This window comes from Papio anubis, chromosome 8 (genome assembly GCF_008728515.1).
Source record: "Papio anubis isolate 15944 chromosome 8, Panubis1.0, whole genome shotgun sequence".
NCBI classification, from domain to species: Eukaryota; Metazoa; Chordata; class Mammalia; order Primates; family Cercopithecidae; genus Papio; species Papio anubis.
The window spans coordinates 31,627,826-31,645,854 of record NC_044983.1 but is presented as its reverse complement, the minus strand read 5'-3'; the positions used below and the strand labels follow the sequence as shown (position 1 = coordinate 31,645,854).

Here is an 18,029-nt window from a genome sequence, read left to right as displayed (position 1 = left end):
TTGAACTCCTGGGTTCAAGCAATCTTCCAGCCTTGGCTCCCCAAAGTGTTGGGATTATAGGCATTAGCCACCAAGCCTGGCCTAATTTTCTTTATTGTTTTTCTGTTTTCAATGTCATTGATTTTGACTCTTATTTTTGTTATTTCCTTGCTTCTGTTTGCTTTAGATTTATCTTGCTCTTTTTTTCCCCTAGCTTCTTGGGGTGAGAGTTTGGATTATTTATCTGAGGCTTCCCCCCACCTTTAATGTATACGTTTAGTGCTATAAATTCCTCTCTCAGTATTGCTTTAGTTGTGTTTTTTTGTCAGTTCAATATATTTTCAATTTCTTTAGAGCCTTCCTCTTTACTGAAAGATTATTTATAAGTGTGCTATTCAGTTCCCAAGTGTTTGGATATTTTCTTTTCTTTTTTTTTTTTTTTGAGATGGAGTCTCACTCTGTTGTCTAGGCTGGACTGCAGTGGTACAACTTCAGCTCACTGCAACCTCGGCTTCCTGGGTTCAAGTGATTCTCCTGGCTCAGCCTCCCAAGTAACTGGGATTATAGGTGCATGGCACCACCACACTTGGCTAATTTTTGTAGTTTTAGTAGAGACAGGGTTTCTATGTTGGCTAAACTGGTCTTGAACTCCTTACCTCAAGTGATCTGCCCGCCATGGCCTCCCAAAGTGCAGGGATTACAGGTGTGAGCCACCACACCTGGCCAAGTATTCTTCTCTTAGTGCTCTGTTATTGATTTTCAGTCCGATTCCACTGTGGACACTGAACCTATTTTGTATGATTCCAATACTGTAAAATTTTTAGGTTTGTTTTGTGATGCTAGATATATGGCCTATCTTGGTATATATTTTCTGAGTGCTTAAAAAGAATATGTATTCTTCTGCTATTGAGAAAAGTGCCCTAAAAATATTGAATAGATTCTGTTGGTTGATGGCATTTTGTGTTATTCTGTAGTCTTTATATTTTCTGTCTAGTTGTTCTGTCAGCTGTTGAGAAGAGTGAAGACTTTAACACAATTGTATATTTGTCTATTTCTCCTCCTTTCAGTTCTATGTGTTTTTGCATCACATGTTTTGTAGCTCTTTTGTTTGGTGCACACTTACTTAGGATTATTGTCTTTTTGGTGGACTGCTTTTTTTTGTCTTTCTATAATCTGTCTCTGGTAATATTTTTGGCTCTGAAGTCTACTTTATCTCATATCAATATTACCAATCTTGCTTTTCTTTGATGAATGTTTGCATGATATATCTTTTTTTTTTTTAACATCCTTTTATATCCTATTTACCTATATCATAGTTTAAGAGAGTTTCTTATGGGCAGCATGTAGCTGGGTCATATTTTGAAACCTACATGCTGGGTTTTTTTGGGAGTGTATTTAGACCATTTATATTTGATACAATTTTATATGTACAATTTGATAATTTAATCATTCACACACACACACACACATATATATACACACACACACACATATATAGCTAGACTTTATTCCCCCACTATCAACACCACAGTGGTACATTTCTTGCAACTGTTGAATCTACACTGACATTATCACCAAAGATTTGCCATTTACATATATATGTGTGTATATATGTGTGTGTGTGCATTATTTGATTGTTTTTAAGTGTTTTTTAAAGATATTACATTACATGTACATGAACTTTACAATTGGCTGGCGTTGTCATTTTTACCAGCTTGAATGAGATATAGAAACCATGTCTCCTTTTACATTCCTTTACCCTTCTCCACTTATAATAGAATTGTTTAAAATATTTCCTCAGCATACATTTAGAACCATATCAGACAGTGTTATAATATGTGCTTCAACTAATAAAGATAAATTAGAAAACTCAAGAGTTTTTTTGTTCATTTTTTGCTTAGCATATTCTTTGTAATTTTCTTCCTTTTAAGAACACTTTTAAAAACTATTATTTTAGAGTAGGTTTGCTGGCAACAAATTAAAATAATTTTCCTTCATCTGAACATGACTTGATTTCTCCTTCATCTCTGAAGAATATTTTTGTTGGATACAGGATTCTGGGTTGATAGTTCTTCCCTTTCAGCGTTTGAAAATATCATGTCATTTCTTATTGGCTACTATAGTTTTTGACGAGAAATCAACTGTCATTTGAACTGTTTTTCCTCTATAGGTAAGGTGTCATTTTTTGAAATGTCACTTTTTTGAAATGTCACTTTTTGAAAAAAGTGTTTTCAAGACTTTGTCTTTAGTTTTAAGAAGTTTAATCATGATGTGATATGTCTTGTTGTGGATTTCTTTGGGTTTAACTTGTTTGGTGTTTGGTCATCTTGAATCTATAGATTTATGTCTTTCGTCAGTTTTGGAAAGTTTTCACCCATTATTTCTTTGAGTACTTTTTTTAGCCCCACTTTCTTTTTCCTTTCTTTCCAGGATTCCAAGTACACAAATGGTAGATCTTTTGTTACAGTCTCACTAGTTCTTGAGGCTCTTTGCATTTATTTCAATCTATTTTCTCTATTGTTATTTGGGCAATGTCTAATGTTTTACCTTCCAGATAACTGATTCTTTCCTCTTTCCCATCCATTCTTACAGTCAGCCTACTCACTGAGATTTTTATACTGACTATTTATTGTATGTTTTAGTTATATAATTTCCATTTTATTCTCCTTTATATCTTCTATTTCTTTCTTGAAACTTTATATCTCTTTGTTGAAATTTACTATTTTTTCACCTATTTCAAGCATGTTTATATTGCTCATTGGAGCGTTAAAAAAATTATGGCTCCTTTAAAAATTTTTCCCAGTAAATTTCAACATCTCTGTCAGTGGCACTTACACCTATTGATTGTCTTTTTTCATTTAGTTTGAGATCTTTTTGGTTCTCAGTATGATGAATAATTTTTTTTTTATAGAAACTGGGTCATTAAAATATTATGTTTTGAGATCTCGATCTTTTTTTCATAGAATGCTTCATGAATTTCCACGACATCCTCGTGCAGTGGCCATAGTAATCTTCTCTGCATCATTCCAATTTTGTTATTTGTGCTATTGAAGCAAGAATAAGATATGGATCTTATTTAAGCCTTTTGTTTTAGCTGCTTTTCTTGCCACTGCTCCAGGAGGAGAAGGGGAGGTGTGTACTGCATCATTTCTGTCAATTGGAGGTAAAATACTGATACCTCACTTGGCTTTTGATGACACCCGAGGAGGGAACTCTTCACTACTGATAGGCAATGTTGGAAGTTCAGCTTCCCATATGGTCTCCACTGATACTGCAATGGGGGTGATTTCATTGCTGCTGGACACTGGTGAACATCATGACTCTTCATTAGACCTCTTCTGAAACCTCTCCAGCAAGGAGAAAGGGGTGTTCCATTTTTGCCTACAGAGGTGGAAGTCTACACTTTGCATGTGGTCTCCACTGACACTGCAGGAGGGGGGAATCTTGTTACTAGCCAGTGGCAAGTTTTCTTATCTATAACGTCTTTGTCTGGCTTTAGTATTAGGGTAAGTCTGGTCTCATAGAATGAGTTTGGAAGTGCTCCTCCTTCTTTTATATTTTAGAAGAGTTTGAGAAGTGTTGGTGTTAATTTAAAAAAAATTGGGTAGAATTCACCAGTGATGTCATCTGGAAGGTGGTTGGGAGGTTTCTGATTTCCGATTCACTATCTTTACTAGTTATAGGTTGTTATCGCCTGAATCGTGTCCCCCCACTGCCATTAATGTATTGAAGCGCTAACCTCCATTACCTCAGAATGTGACTATATTTGGAGATAGAGCTTTTAAAGCAGTAATTAAAATGAGATTTTAGGGGTGGCCCTAATCCAATACATGTCTTTATAAGAAGAGATTAGGATATGGACAGAGATGCCAGATATGTGTGTGCTTTGGTATTAGGGTAAGGCTCGCTTCATAGAATGAGTTTGGAAGTATTCCTTCCTCATCAAACAAGGCACAAAGGAAAGGCCGAGTGAGAACAAAGTGAGAATGTGGCCATCTGCATGTGGCCATAGATCTTGGAAGAAATCAAACCTTCAGACACCTTGATCTTGGACCTCCAGCCTCCAGAACTGTGGAAACATAATTTTCCATTGTTTAAGCAATACAGTCTGTGGTATTTTGTTATGACAGCCCTAGTAAACTAATACGTAGGCCTATTCAGATTTTCTGTTTCTTCATGATTCAGTGTTGATAGGTTGTACATTTCTAGGAATTCATCCATCTCATCTAGGTTGCCAATTTGTTGGCATATAATTGTTCATAGTACTCTTTACACTCCATTTGATTTCTGTAAAATTGGTAGTAATGTCCCCTCTTTCATTTCTGGTTTTCATTTCTGTGGTTGGTGAGAGTAGAGGGGTTATTATCTACCAGCTTTCTATCTTGCTAGGCTGTCCATTTCCCGATTCTTTGGCTTTCCTAGTTGCCTGCCTCTTCAGCTCCAACTCTGATATGTATTAGGCAAAAAGAAAGCCCAGGATACTTGCCACTTTGTCATTCTTTGAATACTGAGTTCCTTAGTCAGTCTACTACATTTATAATATGAAGGATAAAGAGCTGTACTTTTCAAAAGGAATATGGAGAAGTACTTTTCCATCTTCCTGAGTGCAGAAATGTCAATGTTTATAATTATTTGTGAAATGTGAGGACTAGATTAGATGATTTCTAAAATCTCTTCCTGGTCTATTGATCTACAGATTTTTTCCAGTTTTGAAACAGCAAGATCCTAATTAAATAAAGGTAGCCACTTTTCCCTTTAGGTGGGAAGTAAGTAGACTAAGACTCAGCACTCACATCAAACCAAAGGCAGAGGATTCATCATCCTATCTTTCTTTTTTCTTTTATTATACTTTAAGTTCTAGGGTACATGTGCACAACATGAAGGTTTGTTACATATGTATATATGTGTCATATTGGTGTGCTGCACCCATTTCTAGGTTAGCAGTAGAGTTCAGGAGTAAATGTCTTCCTTTTTCATTCACTCTCTTCACTCCAGGTGAATGTGCACTGTGGGCAGAACATCTTTGCTAACCTTTTGTTTTCCCCTAATATTCTGGTTACCCTATTGTCAGACAGGAGCCTGATCAGTGGCATAGGAGGTTCAGAAGAGAGACAGGCCACGATTCTCTCTTCCCTACCTGTGTCTCCCCTTTTGGTAACCTTGTTGTTGCCTTGGCCCTCATGCCTTGGCCCTTCAATGTTCCTGCTAATGTCTACTCTTGGGCAGGACAACTTCAGTTCCTTTCTCACTATCAGGAACAGTTCTCCATATCAAGAACTGTGCCTTTATATTCACTGCAGTTCTGTGACTTCATCTGCCATTTTTTGCTGACCTGGCCAAGAGCTGGCATAAACCTTTTTGAGGGTGAAATCCCCAGCATGTCCTCCCAGGCTCTCTGAATACCTTTTTATGTTATCCTCAAACCTCCCCTGAATCCAACAGACCCAGTGGTTTCCTGGAACTGGCTCCCACTAGCTTATGAGACCCAGTTGTTAAACTTTTAAAAAATGTGTGAGCTGGTTGTTAAAAACAGACACTATTAAAAATTAAGTTACATAAACTTACAATCAAAGAAATAATATTAAAAACAAAGGTTAAAAATACTCAAAATTCACCACTTCCCAGTGATGTATTATAATTTTCCAGTACCCATCCTCTGGAGGTTATTTCTGTCTGTTGCATGTTTATGGTGGAAATGCCTTAGGGTGGGGTGCCCCTGCCCAGCTCCACTTTCAGTGATTTCACACTGGGAGCTTGAAACCAGTCATGGTGGGAGTATTTGTAACAAGGAAGTTAAAAAATGCTACAAACCAGGGCAGGATTTATCATTTTGTTGACTATCTAGACTTTAAAAAATGATAGGGAAATGTTAATAATGCGGGTTAAGTTTAAAATGTGTCATGTCTGTAACTGCATTATGAGTAACACAGAAATTGAAGAAATAGTCTTTCAGTATTCAACACGACGGTTGACCTTTGAACAACATGTGTTTGAACTGCACGGGTCCACTTATACGTGGATTTAAAAAAAAGTTACGCCAGTGTGCCTGCCTCTCCTGCCTCCACTTCCACCTCTTCTACTTCTACTACCCCAGTAGAGAAAGACCAACCCCTCTTTTTCCCCCTCCTCTTCAGCCTATTCAGCATGAAGATCGTGAGGATGAAGACCTTTATGATGATTCACTTCCACTTCATAAATAGTAAATATATTTTCTCTTTTTGATGATTTTCTTAATTTTCTTTTTCTAGCTGACTTTACTGTAAGAATACAGGATATAATACCTGTAACATACAAATATGTGTGAATTTGCTGTTTATGTTATCGGTAAGTCTCCCAGCCAGCAGTAGGCTATTAGTAGTTAAGTTTTTGGGGAGTCAAAAGTTATAGGCAGATTTTCACCTATGCCTGGGTTTGGCACCCCTAACCCCTACATTATTCAAAAGTCGATTGTATTATCCAGTTATAAGGAAAAGTTATGTTTATGTCACTGATGAATGAGTGAAATTCTAACATGTATCTTTGTTGTTTCACTGTTGCCTTATTCATTAATGTAAATAAAAATAACCAACGTTCATATCAGAATTACATTCATATCATCAATGACTTGAGTGGTTTCATTGCCAAATTCCATGCTAATTAGGCACTTAGTCATATCTGTCAAAACATTGTTGAATTGCAATTATGTGTTAGCAATCAACACCAAAGTTTGGTAAAAATAAGCATAGCCATTCTGCGAGTCAATTTCTACATAGAATTTACAATAAAATATGTTGTACATTTCATTATTGTGCTGCAATCTTTTTTATCAGTAAAATGTATAAGATACACACACACACACGTATATATTTCTTTTTCCTGGACGGCTGGTTTCTAAACATATATCAGCATACCATTGCTCAGATCTTAACTCTTATCAAGGCATTTCAGATGCCTTATTTTTAAAAGTTCCTTTTACAGCTAGAAGATGCACTTCGGGCAGTTTTAATTGTGAAAAAGTTGGCACCCATGACTCAATTATTCTCAAAGCCTCCTTATAGAAATGTGCTCAAAACGTAATCCATCAAATCACCAGCAGGTGTCACTGTGGTGTAGGGTCATAGCCAGAGCGCGTCTCACCTTATGCCTCCCAGAGGAGTATTGCTGGAGTTGAATTGCTTCCAATTAAGTTACACACTGAACAACTCCTAAAGTCACTTTCTGGAAAGACAATGCCACATCTAAATTCTCTGACAGAAAGCAGCGAAGTAAACAGAGGCTGGTTCTGTTTGCTTATTTTGTAGTTTTAACTCTGCTATTATGTTTATGTCCAGAAAGCCCGAAGATCTTCTGTTTGGCTCTAGAACTGTATATGACCTTGCTATTCTATTCTAAGTGTGGCTCATGGACCAGCATCATAGGTATTAGCTCGGAACATGTTAGACATGTAGAATCTCAGGCCCTGTCCCGGACCAGTGTACTGCTTAAGAATCTGCAACTCGGTCGGGTACTGTGGCCCACCTGTAATCCCAGCACTTTAGGAGGCCGAGGCAGGCAGATCACTTGAGGTCAGGAGTTTGAGACCAGCCTGGGCAACGTGGTGAAACTCTGTCTCTACTAAAAATACAAAACGTAGCCGAGTGTGGTGGTGCATGCCAGTAATCCCAGCTACTTGGGAGGCTGAGGCAGGATAATTGCTTGAACTTGGGAGGCAGAGGCTGCAGTGAGCCGAGATCATGTCACTGTACTCCAGCCTGGGCAACAGAGTGAGACTCTGCCTTAAAAAAAAAAAGGAATCTGCAACTTAATAGGGTCACCAGGGGATTCTTATGCACATTCAAGTAAGTGTGAGAAGCACTAGTGTATGGGACCCCTACGCTGGTAGTTACTGTACAGCTATGAATAAGATAGAATGGTAACTTTCAGCTTGTTAGCCAAGAGAATAGAGTTAGTGGGAAAGGAAATGACGCTTCCCAAGACAGATGATATTTTCCTTAGTGCATGTTGGATTGTCTGGTTTTTTTTTTTCTTTTTCTTTTTAAAAAAGTTTAGGAGAGAAGAACTTTTCTAGGTCTTTCCCTATATAACCTGACCCCAGCAAATTTCTTCAGTGTTATCTCTTGCCACTTCCCTTCCTCACTCTGTATTTCAGCCATACCAAATTATTTGCCAATACGGTCTTCTTAGAACCCCGGTCTGATTATGTCATTCTATTGCTTAAAGGGGCTTCCTCTTGCTCTTAGGGTATGGACCTGAATCTGTGCCATGATTTGCACATGATTTGGGTCTAGTGTCATCTTGCTTTCCAGTCTCACTTCTCGGCACCCCTCTCCTCGTTATATTCAGTGCTCAGCTCCCCTGGGCTTTTTGCCTCAAGTGTACCTCACTATTTCCCGAATCTGGGTCTTTGCCTATTCCATGTGCTCTCCCAGGAACACTCTGCCACTGGTCCCAGCTCTTCTGTTGCCACATTAATACTCTCTGAAGAACCGGGGAAGCCTTTTCTGAGCCCCTTCATTATATGATCTCCGACTCTTCGCATTTTCATTTCACAGTGTTTATTATGTTTGGGATTACTCTTTTCTAGACATCTCTTTTCCCCTGTAGATGATTTCTCTATAAAGGAAGGGAGTATGTCTGTCTCTTCATCCAAAGGTCCTACCAAGTCCTTCAACCCCCCTACATGGTCTGATGTCCTTACCTCCCTAGTCCATGATCTTATCACTTTTTCTCCCATCCTTTCCACTCTGCCTCTGTTCTCCTTCTTGTTCCTGAAACATACCAACTTTGCACTTGCTGATCCTTCTGCTTAAGTCCCTTCCTCGCTTTCTTCAGGCCTTTCAGCCTTCTGGGCTGACCCCTAGTCATTCTGCTAGAGGCAGAACTAATGGGAAGTTCAGTGACTTGTCTTGGTGTAAGGCTTGTACCACGTCTGCCTTTCGGTGGAACATTTTGTTGCCCACCAACAAATGGAAAATAGCTGATCTATCCTGTAGACATTTTACAAAGGTATGACTCTGGCTGAAATTCTTTTCTCCCTGAACTTCAGGTTTCTATGATTGGCTTCTATACCAGCTCAAGCCTGAAGATGAAGGAGAACAGATATGTGCAGGTTGTGGATGGAGTAGGGAAGAGGGCACCATTGGCCATGGGAAATGTAGGGCTGGGGCAAAAGAGACTTGAAAAATGGGGGAGTTGTAATGGCAGTGAGAGTTGTTTGTTGTTTTTTAGCCTATCTATCTGTTAAGGCTGAGAAATGGTTGAGGCCCTTTCCCTCCTCATTACACATGAGTTTACAAAAATAATATTGTTGATGCAGAAGAGAAACTAAAATAAAGCCAAACAATCTATGTTGTGCTTTTCCTTAGCATGAAAAAATTGTTGCTTAGAGAACAAATGTGTGCTTCTACTTCTCCTTCATTCAGCTCCCTACTTAGCACCCACTCACGCTGTGAAATTTCTTACATTTAGGACTGACCTCCTTCCCTTTCCTTCCTTTCCTCCTTCATTTCCTTCCTCCCTCCCTCCCTACCTCCCTCCCTTTCTTTCTTTTTCTTCTTCTTTTTTTTTTTTTTTTGCTTTCAGACAGAGTCTTGCCTGTTGCCCAGGCTTGAGTGCAGTGGGGCGATCTTGACTCACTGCAACCTCTTAGGTTTAAGTGATTCTCCTGCCTCAGCCTCCCAAGTAGCTGGGACTACAGGCACACGCCACCATGCCTGGTTAATTTTTGTATTTTTTTTTTTTTTTTTTTTGTAGAGACAGGCTTTCACCATGTTGGCCAGGTGGGTCTCGAACTCCTAACCTCAAGTAATCTGCCCGCCTCAGCCTCCCAAAGTGCTGGGATTACAGGCATGAACCACCGCTCCCGGCTTCATTTTTTTTTCTCTGCTGCCGCCACGGCTGCCTCCTTCTCCTCCTCCCTTTTTCCCCCTTCTCCTTCTCCTTTTCTTTTCTGAGACAAAGTCATCTTCTGTTGCCCAGGCTGGAGTGCACAGGCTTGATCATAGCTCACTGCAGCCTCCATCTCCTGGGCCCAGTTGATTCTCCTGCCTCAGCTTCCTGAGTAGCTGGGACTACAGGTGTGTGCCACCATGCCTGGTTACTTTTAAAAATCTTTTATAGAGACAGAGTCTCTCTATGTTGCTCAGGCTGGTCTCAAATTCCTGGGCTCAAGCAATTTGCCTGCTTCAGCCTCCTAAAGTGCTGGGATTACAGGTGTGAGCCACTGCCCCTGGTAATACTTGTATTTTTCTTAAGCCAACTACATTTGCATAGGCCAAACCTCCATCCCTTGATGAATTTATCTTTCAAAATTCACAACTTAAGCCATTTGCTTCTATGTGAAACCTTCCATGATTCTTTCTCTATGAAGAATCCATTATTCTTTCTCTACTTTGGTAGTGTATAGTTTTAGTCATACTATTCAGCATTTTTTTTTTTTTTTTGAGACAGAGTTTCACTCTTGTTGCCCAAGCTGGAGTGCAATGGTGTGATCTCAGCTCACTGCAAACTCTGCCTCCTGGGTTCAAGTGATTCTCCTGTCTCAGCCTCCCGAGTAGCTGGGATTACAGGTGTGCGCCACCGTGCCTGGCTAATTTTTTGTATTTTTATTAGAAACGGGCTTTCATGATGTTAGCCAGGCTGGTCTCGAACTCCTGACCTCAGGTGATCCACCTGCTTCAGCCTCCCAAAGTGCTGGGATTACAGGCATGAGCCACTGTGCCCAGCCTTATTCAGTATTATATATAGTTAATTTAATTGAATAAATATTTGTTACATGTCTACATTTGTTAAATGTCTACTTCCTACTGTTCTAGGAAGTGTGCTGGGTGCTGGGGTTAAAAAGGTGAAAAACCATAGTGCCTCCCCATAGAGACTTCACAACCAGGTTGGGAAACCCAATCAAGATGAACAAAATAGAAAGAAAACCACAGACTCAGAGATGTGAAGCACCATGGCAGGCCTGGGATGGGGCTCCTGGCTCGGGATGACTGGAAAATGGGTTTTTAAGGAAGGGAGGAAGAGGGGCCAGAACAGGAGGTGAAGGGAGCCGAAGGCAACAGCAATGATAATATGAACTACGATTACATTTATGTGCCAGGTGCTGTGCAAAGTGGTTTCCAATAACACAGAGATGTTCAGTCACTTTTGCAACACCACAGAGCTTGTTAGTGGTAGAGCCAGAATTTGAATTTTATCATAGGTAAATTATCAGGCCAACAAGCATTTAAAAGACGTCTTCAATGTGTGAGGCACTTTTCTAGCTAATGTGCATGTTTGTCTTCCCTGCTAACCTGTGATTTCTTTGAGGGATGGGAATTTTGTTTGTTTGTTTGTTGTGTTTGTTTTGGGACAGAATCTCGCTCTGTTACCCAGGCTGGAGTGCAGTGGCGTGATCTCAGCTCACTGCAACCTCCACCTTCCGGGTTCAAGCGATTTTCCTGCCTCAGGCTCCAGAGTAGCTGGGATCACAGGCACCTGCCACCACGCCCAGCTCATTTTTGTATTTTTAGTTGAGATGGGGATTCACTGTGTTGGCCAGGCTGATCTTGAACTCCTGACCTTGTGATCTGCCCGCCTCAGACTCCCAAAGTGCTGGGATTATAAGCATGAGCCACTGCACCCGGCCTGGAAATCTTTTTATATTTACCTTTGTCAACCCCACATCTAAGAGAATGCTTGGAATGAAGCATACATTTAAAAAATTGTAGTTTCTTTTCCCCTTTTCCACCTTGCCTTACTAAAGCGTTGTCCACCCTCTAATTGATAAACACTAGCATCTTCCTCTCATCTCTTCCTTCTATTATTATTATTAGTTAAAGGGTAAAATGATCTGGGGTGGAGAAGACCTTCCTTCTATTAGTAAGTATTTGTTGGATGCGGAGAATTACAAAGTAAAAAGGAATATTATTGTTTTATTATCCCTTAGGTTAAGGTTTTGCTTAAGTGAATCCTTGGACAGAAAGTAACTAAAATGTTCTTTGAAAAGAAAGACCCATTTATAAGAAATACCAAAGCCCCACAGTTATACTGATGGCAGCCTAGAAACACATTAAATCTTGCAAGAACACCTCATTATGAGCACTTATAATTCTTGGCTGTCCACATTTACTTAAGAGTAAAATGAAAATAAGGGGAGGCGCCTCTGTCTTCCTTCTCTGTTGCATTGCTTATAGCAGTGGGGACTCCAAGTCACATTATGTCATGAATGGGGAAATCAGTCTAGCTTTCCCTTTGCAGTACTGAGCAATTGTGTCATAGAGGTAATAGTTACGAGTCCAGTATCATAAGAAGAATAAAGAGAAGTATTCAGTGGAAGGCAATTTCCAGCTTTCCAGCTCCTACATAAAGATAACAGCCTCTCCTTTAATAGACCTTGTAAGAATTAGATTTTGTCTCAGAAAATTCTGCTAGTGCTTAGCTTTCTGGAAATGTATTTGAAAATAATCAGTTACTCTTAGACTCTCTAGATGTCCTGTTATATTTCACATTTTCCCATAGATAAGTATGCCCAATCAATAGCAATACGTCTTCCCCATCTTTTCCATCCTGAAGTACTTGTTTATTTCTAAATATTTTTCATGCGACTCCTAGAGATGGGAAAATAAAGAAATTGATTGGGAAAGACAGGACACTTGATGTAGATATTTGACAGGTGGTATGTTGTTGGAAAAGTGTAGAAGGTAGCCAGTGTGTACAATTCTTGAGTATGATATACACAGCCTAACAGTCTTTGGAAAAATATATTTCCATATGACGTCCAACAGATTCACTAGGCATTACATAAAATCCCTAAATGTCATATGAAATATCAAAATTATCTTAGGTAACATCGTAGGTAAAATGAGAGCATTTTAATATATAAATAAAAAAGTGTATAGGGGTCTTTACTGATGGATGGGTGTCTGCCCAGGCTCCTCTTTTTAGGGAATGCCTTCTCCCTTGCCCCCGTATCTCTGTGGGTGCTGCTCTGCCATTCACTGTGTGCTCCTTTTCCCTTCACAGATTTGGGTGTGGGTATAACAATGGCCAACCAGTGTTCTGTGTCTCTCTGACCATGACAATTGGTTCATGTTTGGGCACAGGACTCACCAGCTAATAAAGGGTTGTGACTTCTATTTCTCTGCCAGGGATGGCTTTGGGCTGGGGGTAGTTTTTAGATCAGGCCTTACTCCATGCATGAAGGTGAACAATACAGCAGGTACCCATGCAGACAGCCTGTTGACTCACTGACTATTCCCTCCGTGGGATCTGTGCCCAGAGACCACTCTTCACTGAATATTGTCCAGAGTGCCCCATGCAACCACCCCCGTGTGAAAGGCTCTGGGCACAGCTGCAGACTTCTGTTTTCCACCTGTCTTCCTTTCCACCCTGACTTGGGGAATTCTGAATAAGTGAGCTGCTTTTTTTGTTTTGTTTTTTTTTTTGGCTTACAGACAAAGCAGAAGTAAAACCTTCCTGGATAATATCTCAGGTTTCAACCACTCCATGCTCTAATAGATGGAGTTAAATGTGGACATGACTGGACCCCATAGAAAATCTTTTATTGACCCTGAGTCATTGTGGGTTCATCCGATGACACTGTAGGAGTCACCCCTCCTCGGACAACCTGTCCTGGAAATTCTGTTTCACCAAGAAAGATGTAAGCTGTCTTGAATGAATTTAATCAGCTTTGGATCCACTTGAGAGATAAGAGAAGAAGATCGTTACTTTTCCCAGAAAAGAATAAAAGACTAAATAAGAAGAGTTATTTATACTTCTGGCTGTCACCTTCAGCAGGCAGTTAAGATTGCCCTATTGAGTGGCCTCTGCTTATAATAGAAGAAGTGAAGGCAGAAAAATGGAGTTAATGTTGCCATGAGACATGACAAAGCCTCTGGTTTCCAGGATCAGCCTGAAATGAATTAAAGCCAAATTCTACCAACAAATCTGTCATGCTGCCCTGAAAACAGGAAGTCTAGGCTGGGCCAACAGGAATTAGTCACGGTACACACTGGCAAACCCTCCCAGATCAGGGCATGAAAAATGTGCTTCATCTGCAAAAATCAACTTTTAGAATTTGTGCAGTGTTTTCTATTACCCACTTTCTTTCCTCCAAAGGCCAGTCATCAGATATGCTTGGCTTACTTAGGCTTCTGCTGCAGCATTAAGTGTATGAACTTGTGTGTGAAATGGAATCCCATCTAGCTGGGTGCCCTTGGATAAATGACCTCATTTTTCTGGACCTGAGTTTTGTTTTCTGAAATAGGAGGAGCTTGGCATCTTGTGATCATGAGACTTCAACTTTCTTGGGGGTTAGAAAATAATATATCGGACAGTCATTGAACACCCACAAAATGCTCAGTACTGTGCTAAGAAATGGAGGTAGCAAAAGAAGAAGATATATTCCTTTAAAGAGTTTCCAGTGTCTGCAGGGAGACATATACTTAGAGAAATGTATTATGAAAACGCTGTTAAGGCCAGCAGAAGTCTACATATATAAGGCATTTTATAATGTATCACAATGAGGTTTTTCTTGACCCTGAATTTAGCCAAGGCCCAAAGCTGAAGAAAAGGCCCTACATACATTCCATCCCAAAGAAGCTCTTCAGCAAACGAGGCCAGTGTCATTTCCCCAGGGCTTACTGGGAGACCAGAGCAGTGCAGGTTCCACTTCATCTCTTATTGCACCACTCCCTCCTTTCAGGAGAAGGGGACCAAAAGGTTGGGGAGGGGTGGGCACACTGGCTCACACCTGTAATCCCAGCACTTTGAGAGGCAGGGGCAGGAGGATGGCTTGAGGCCAGGAGCTCAAGACCAGCATGGGCAACATAGTGAGACCCCATCTCTACAAAACATTTTATAAAATTAGCTGGGCATGGGCCATGCTTTTGTAGTCCCAGCTACTTGGGAGGCTAAGTGGAAGGACTGATAAGCCCAGGAGTTTGAGGATGCAGTGAGCTATGATCTTGCCACTATACTCCACCCTGGGTCACAGAGGGAGATCCTATTTCAAACAAACAAGCAAACAAACAAAAAGGAAAGGTAGGACAGTCTTGGCTACACGAGCAGAGCAATATTCCAGGTGAGAAGCTATGACCTCCCATCCCTAAAATCAGGTGAAGGAAGTTCTAAAATAATTTCTTGTAAAGATTGGAGGCAACTTCAAGCTGTGGAGGTTGGCATCTCATCCCTCGACTGGGTGTGTGCTGAGCTGTCAAGTTCCCGAAAATACTCCGAGCTGCTGAGCTCAGTAGGAAGTAGACATTTAACAAATATTTGTTCAATTAAATTAACTATATGTAATACTGAATACTGTGTTGAACAAATAACAAATATTTGTTCAATTAAATTAACTATATGTAATACTGAATATATAACTAAAACCACTGTGGTTTTATATCTGTCACATTTGAAATGCCTATTAGATACTCAGATAGATGTAGATTGGGGTTTTGGAGTCTCAATCTTGAATTAGGGCACTATGACTTAAGGGTGCTGGAGGGCCATGCTGGAGCCCCAGTGTAGGAGTGCCTACATCGTCCCTTTCAGTCCCAGACTCTCACATGTTCCTTGAGGTTTGGGGCCATCCTTAAACCAAGAGAGTTTGGATCTGGAGGTTTCTGAGGATGAAAGGCCTTCTGGAGTAGGCCATGCAAACACACTTGAAATATATTGTGGTGTAAAGTGTTAGGGGAAAAGATGGGGTAATTTTTATCTCATCCCAGTTCTTCATAGGCCTTACTCAGAAGGTGTCAGAGAGGACCTGACTCCAGCAGTCCCGGCAGCTCCATGCAAAGAGCACCAGGTTTGGTGGAGAAGCAGCAGTTGTAGTCTGCCTAGTGAACAACTGAACCAAACAGTGCATGGCTTGACCTGGAAACACAGGTGGGGGCGGGTTGTGTTCAGATGGTGGAACCCTTCTGGGAGAGGTCCTCAGTTATGGAGGGGGCTGGATCAAAGCCATTCTCTTCCTGGAAATATCATTCACACAATTAACTGGAAGCTACGTTAGACTGAACCAGAGTGAGTCCAGAGAGAGCCCCTACCATGTAAGGAGATTCTCATCCACTATCCTTTCTCCCAATACTTAAGGAACTTCAGGCTAGAAAAAGAAGGAGCCGGTGTCTTGGATCCAGACCAAGAGATATTCTTGTATCTAACAGGTACTAGATATTGACTGAACCTGCTACAATGTTGTAAAGGGAGCCACTGCCCTTTGTGGTAGAGAAATCAACACAGCCCAGTTGAAGGTTTTACTGGGGTAAAAATACAATTCTCTATGTATATTTCAGTGAGCTGAGAAACTTTAAAAAATAAATTAATGTATCATGGTGGTGATGGCTAACTCCGCTTGGGAGCATTCAAGCACTCATAGTCAAACAGAGGACTCAGGCTCAGTTAACTTCAGGACAAATCCTAATTGATAAGTGATAGATGTTTTAATAATATGGTAGTAGGGAAAATGAAGGCATACCAAATGAATTCTGACTGGGGGTGGACTGCCCCTCTGATGGGGCGATATATGAATTGAGTGTGAGAAATTTAAGAGAATGAACAAAGGATGAACTTATAGGTACAAGGACGAAAATCAGCAAGACACAGAGAGAGTGAAAAGTGTGGTAGTTGGCTATGATTGAGATAGAAAAAGGGAAGAGGGGGATGTGGGCACCAGGATAGAGTTCAGAGCCTTTCCAATCTGGCTTGACCCAACTTTTTAGCTTTAAGGAGAGTGGATTTTATACTTATAGACAATAAAAAGCCATTAAAGTGTTTGAGAACATCTTTTAGGAAATTTTAAGCTATTTCCTCTGTCAATATTGTTGAAGGAGGGTTAGAAGAAGAAGAGAACAGAGAAGGGGTGATCACGTAGCAGGATTTTGCAACTGTGCAGCTCAGAAGTAGTAAGTGTCTGAGACAGAGCCTAGCACTGGGAATGAAGATCAGGCAGCAGCTCTTCTAATAATTTGAAAGTGACTGGATGAGGGTAAAAGCTGAGAAAGAAAGAGTGGGCAGCTGTGACTTCCAATATGGTCTATTACTTAGGTGATGGTGCTGTGAGACGGGGGAGGGTTTGTAGGAGAAGAATGGGGTCGGGGGGGGGGGCAGGAATAATAATAATAATAGCCAACATTTGTTATGCATTCACTATGTTCCAGGGACTTTTAAAAGTGTTTTGCATGTAATAACTCATTTAATCTTCACCACACCCTTATGGATAGATACTATTACTACCTCCATTTTACTGATGGGGTTTAGATAACAAATTTGGTTTTATCTTTGTCACATTTGAGATGCCTATTAGACAATCAGATAGATGTAGAGTAGGGTTTTGGAGTCTCAATCTTGAATTAGAAAGTGAGTTTTGGCTGGATATTTGAAATTATGGCACATATACAAATCCTTGCATCCTAAAAAAGGGTCCAGGGAGAGCATGTTCTATTACAACATCAAGGGAGACCCTGAGAAACTGGGAACTCCAACACTAAAAGGACAGAGACAGGAAGAGACTGCCATTTGCTCACCATTATCCATGTTCTCTACCTCCTGGGCACCCAGTTAGGTGACATTTCCAGCCTCCCTTGCTGTGAGGTGTGGCTGATTTCTTCTAGCCAGAGGAATGTGTGAGGAGAATTGATGTGGTCATAGTTCATGCAACCTTTCACGTGGGCTTTTTTATGCTTCTTACTGCATTCAGCTGACTGGGATGGAAACCTCCAGGGAGTCTATGGACATCACATGTTGAAAAAGCGTCTATCAGCCTCCTCTTTGAGTGCCTGTGTAGGGCAGGGCATTCCTTCCCACCACCCAGCCCTGATTCCTTGAAATTGCTCTGGGTTGTTAGATGAGCAGGAAATACATGTCTATGGTACTTGAACCATTGTATATTTCTGAGTTTATTCATTACAGTAGTTACCTAAGCAGAGAGAACCTAAAGCATGAAAGAGGGGTGAGAACTTATCCATACAGTTGCATCATCTTATGTAGAATGAATATTTCCTTCACAAGGCAGCATGTGCCTAGGTTGAAATAAGTCAAAAAAGTTACTTCGCTTGTTATAAGGTTTCTGACAAGAGAGGTAAAGATCTAAATCC

The 18,029-nt window shown here is 40.5% G+C and overlaps 1 non-coding gene across 1 annotated transcript; it reads right to left on the bottom strand.

Annotated features, from left to right (window-relative positions):
- Positions 1-2,932: 2,932 nt before the first annotated feature.
- LOC116268718 lies at positions 2,933-3,035 on the bottom strand. Its single transcript, XR_004175889.1, has one exon. It is a non-coding gene; the product is annotated as a U6 spliceosomal RNA (small nuclear RNA).
- Between the last annotated feature and the right edge of the window lie 14,994 nt (positions 3,036-18,029).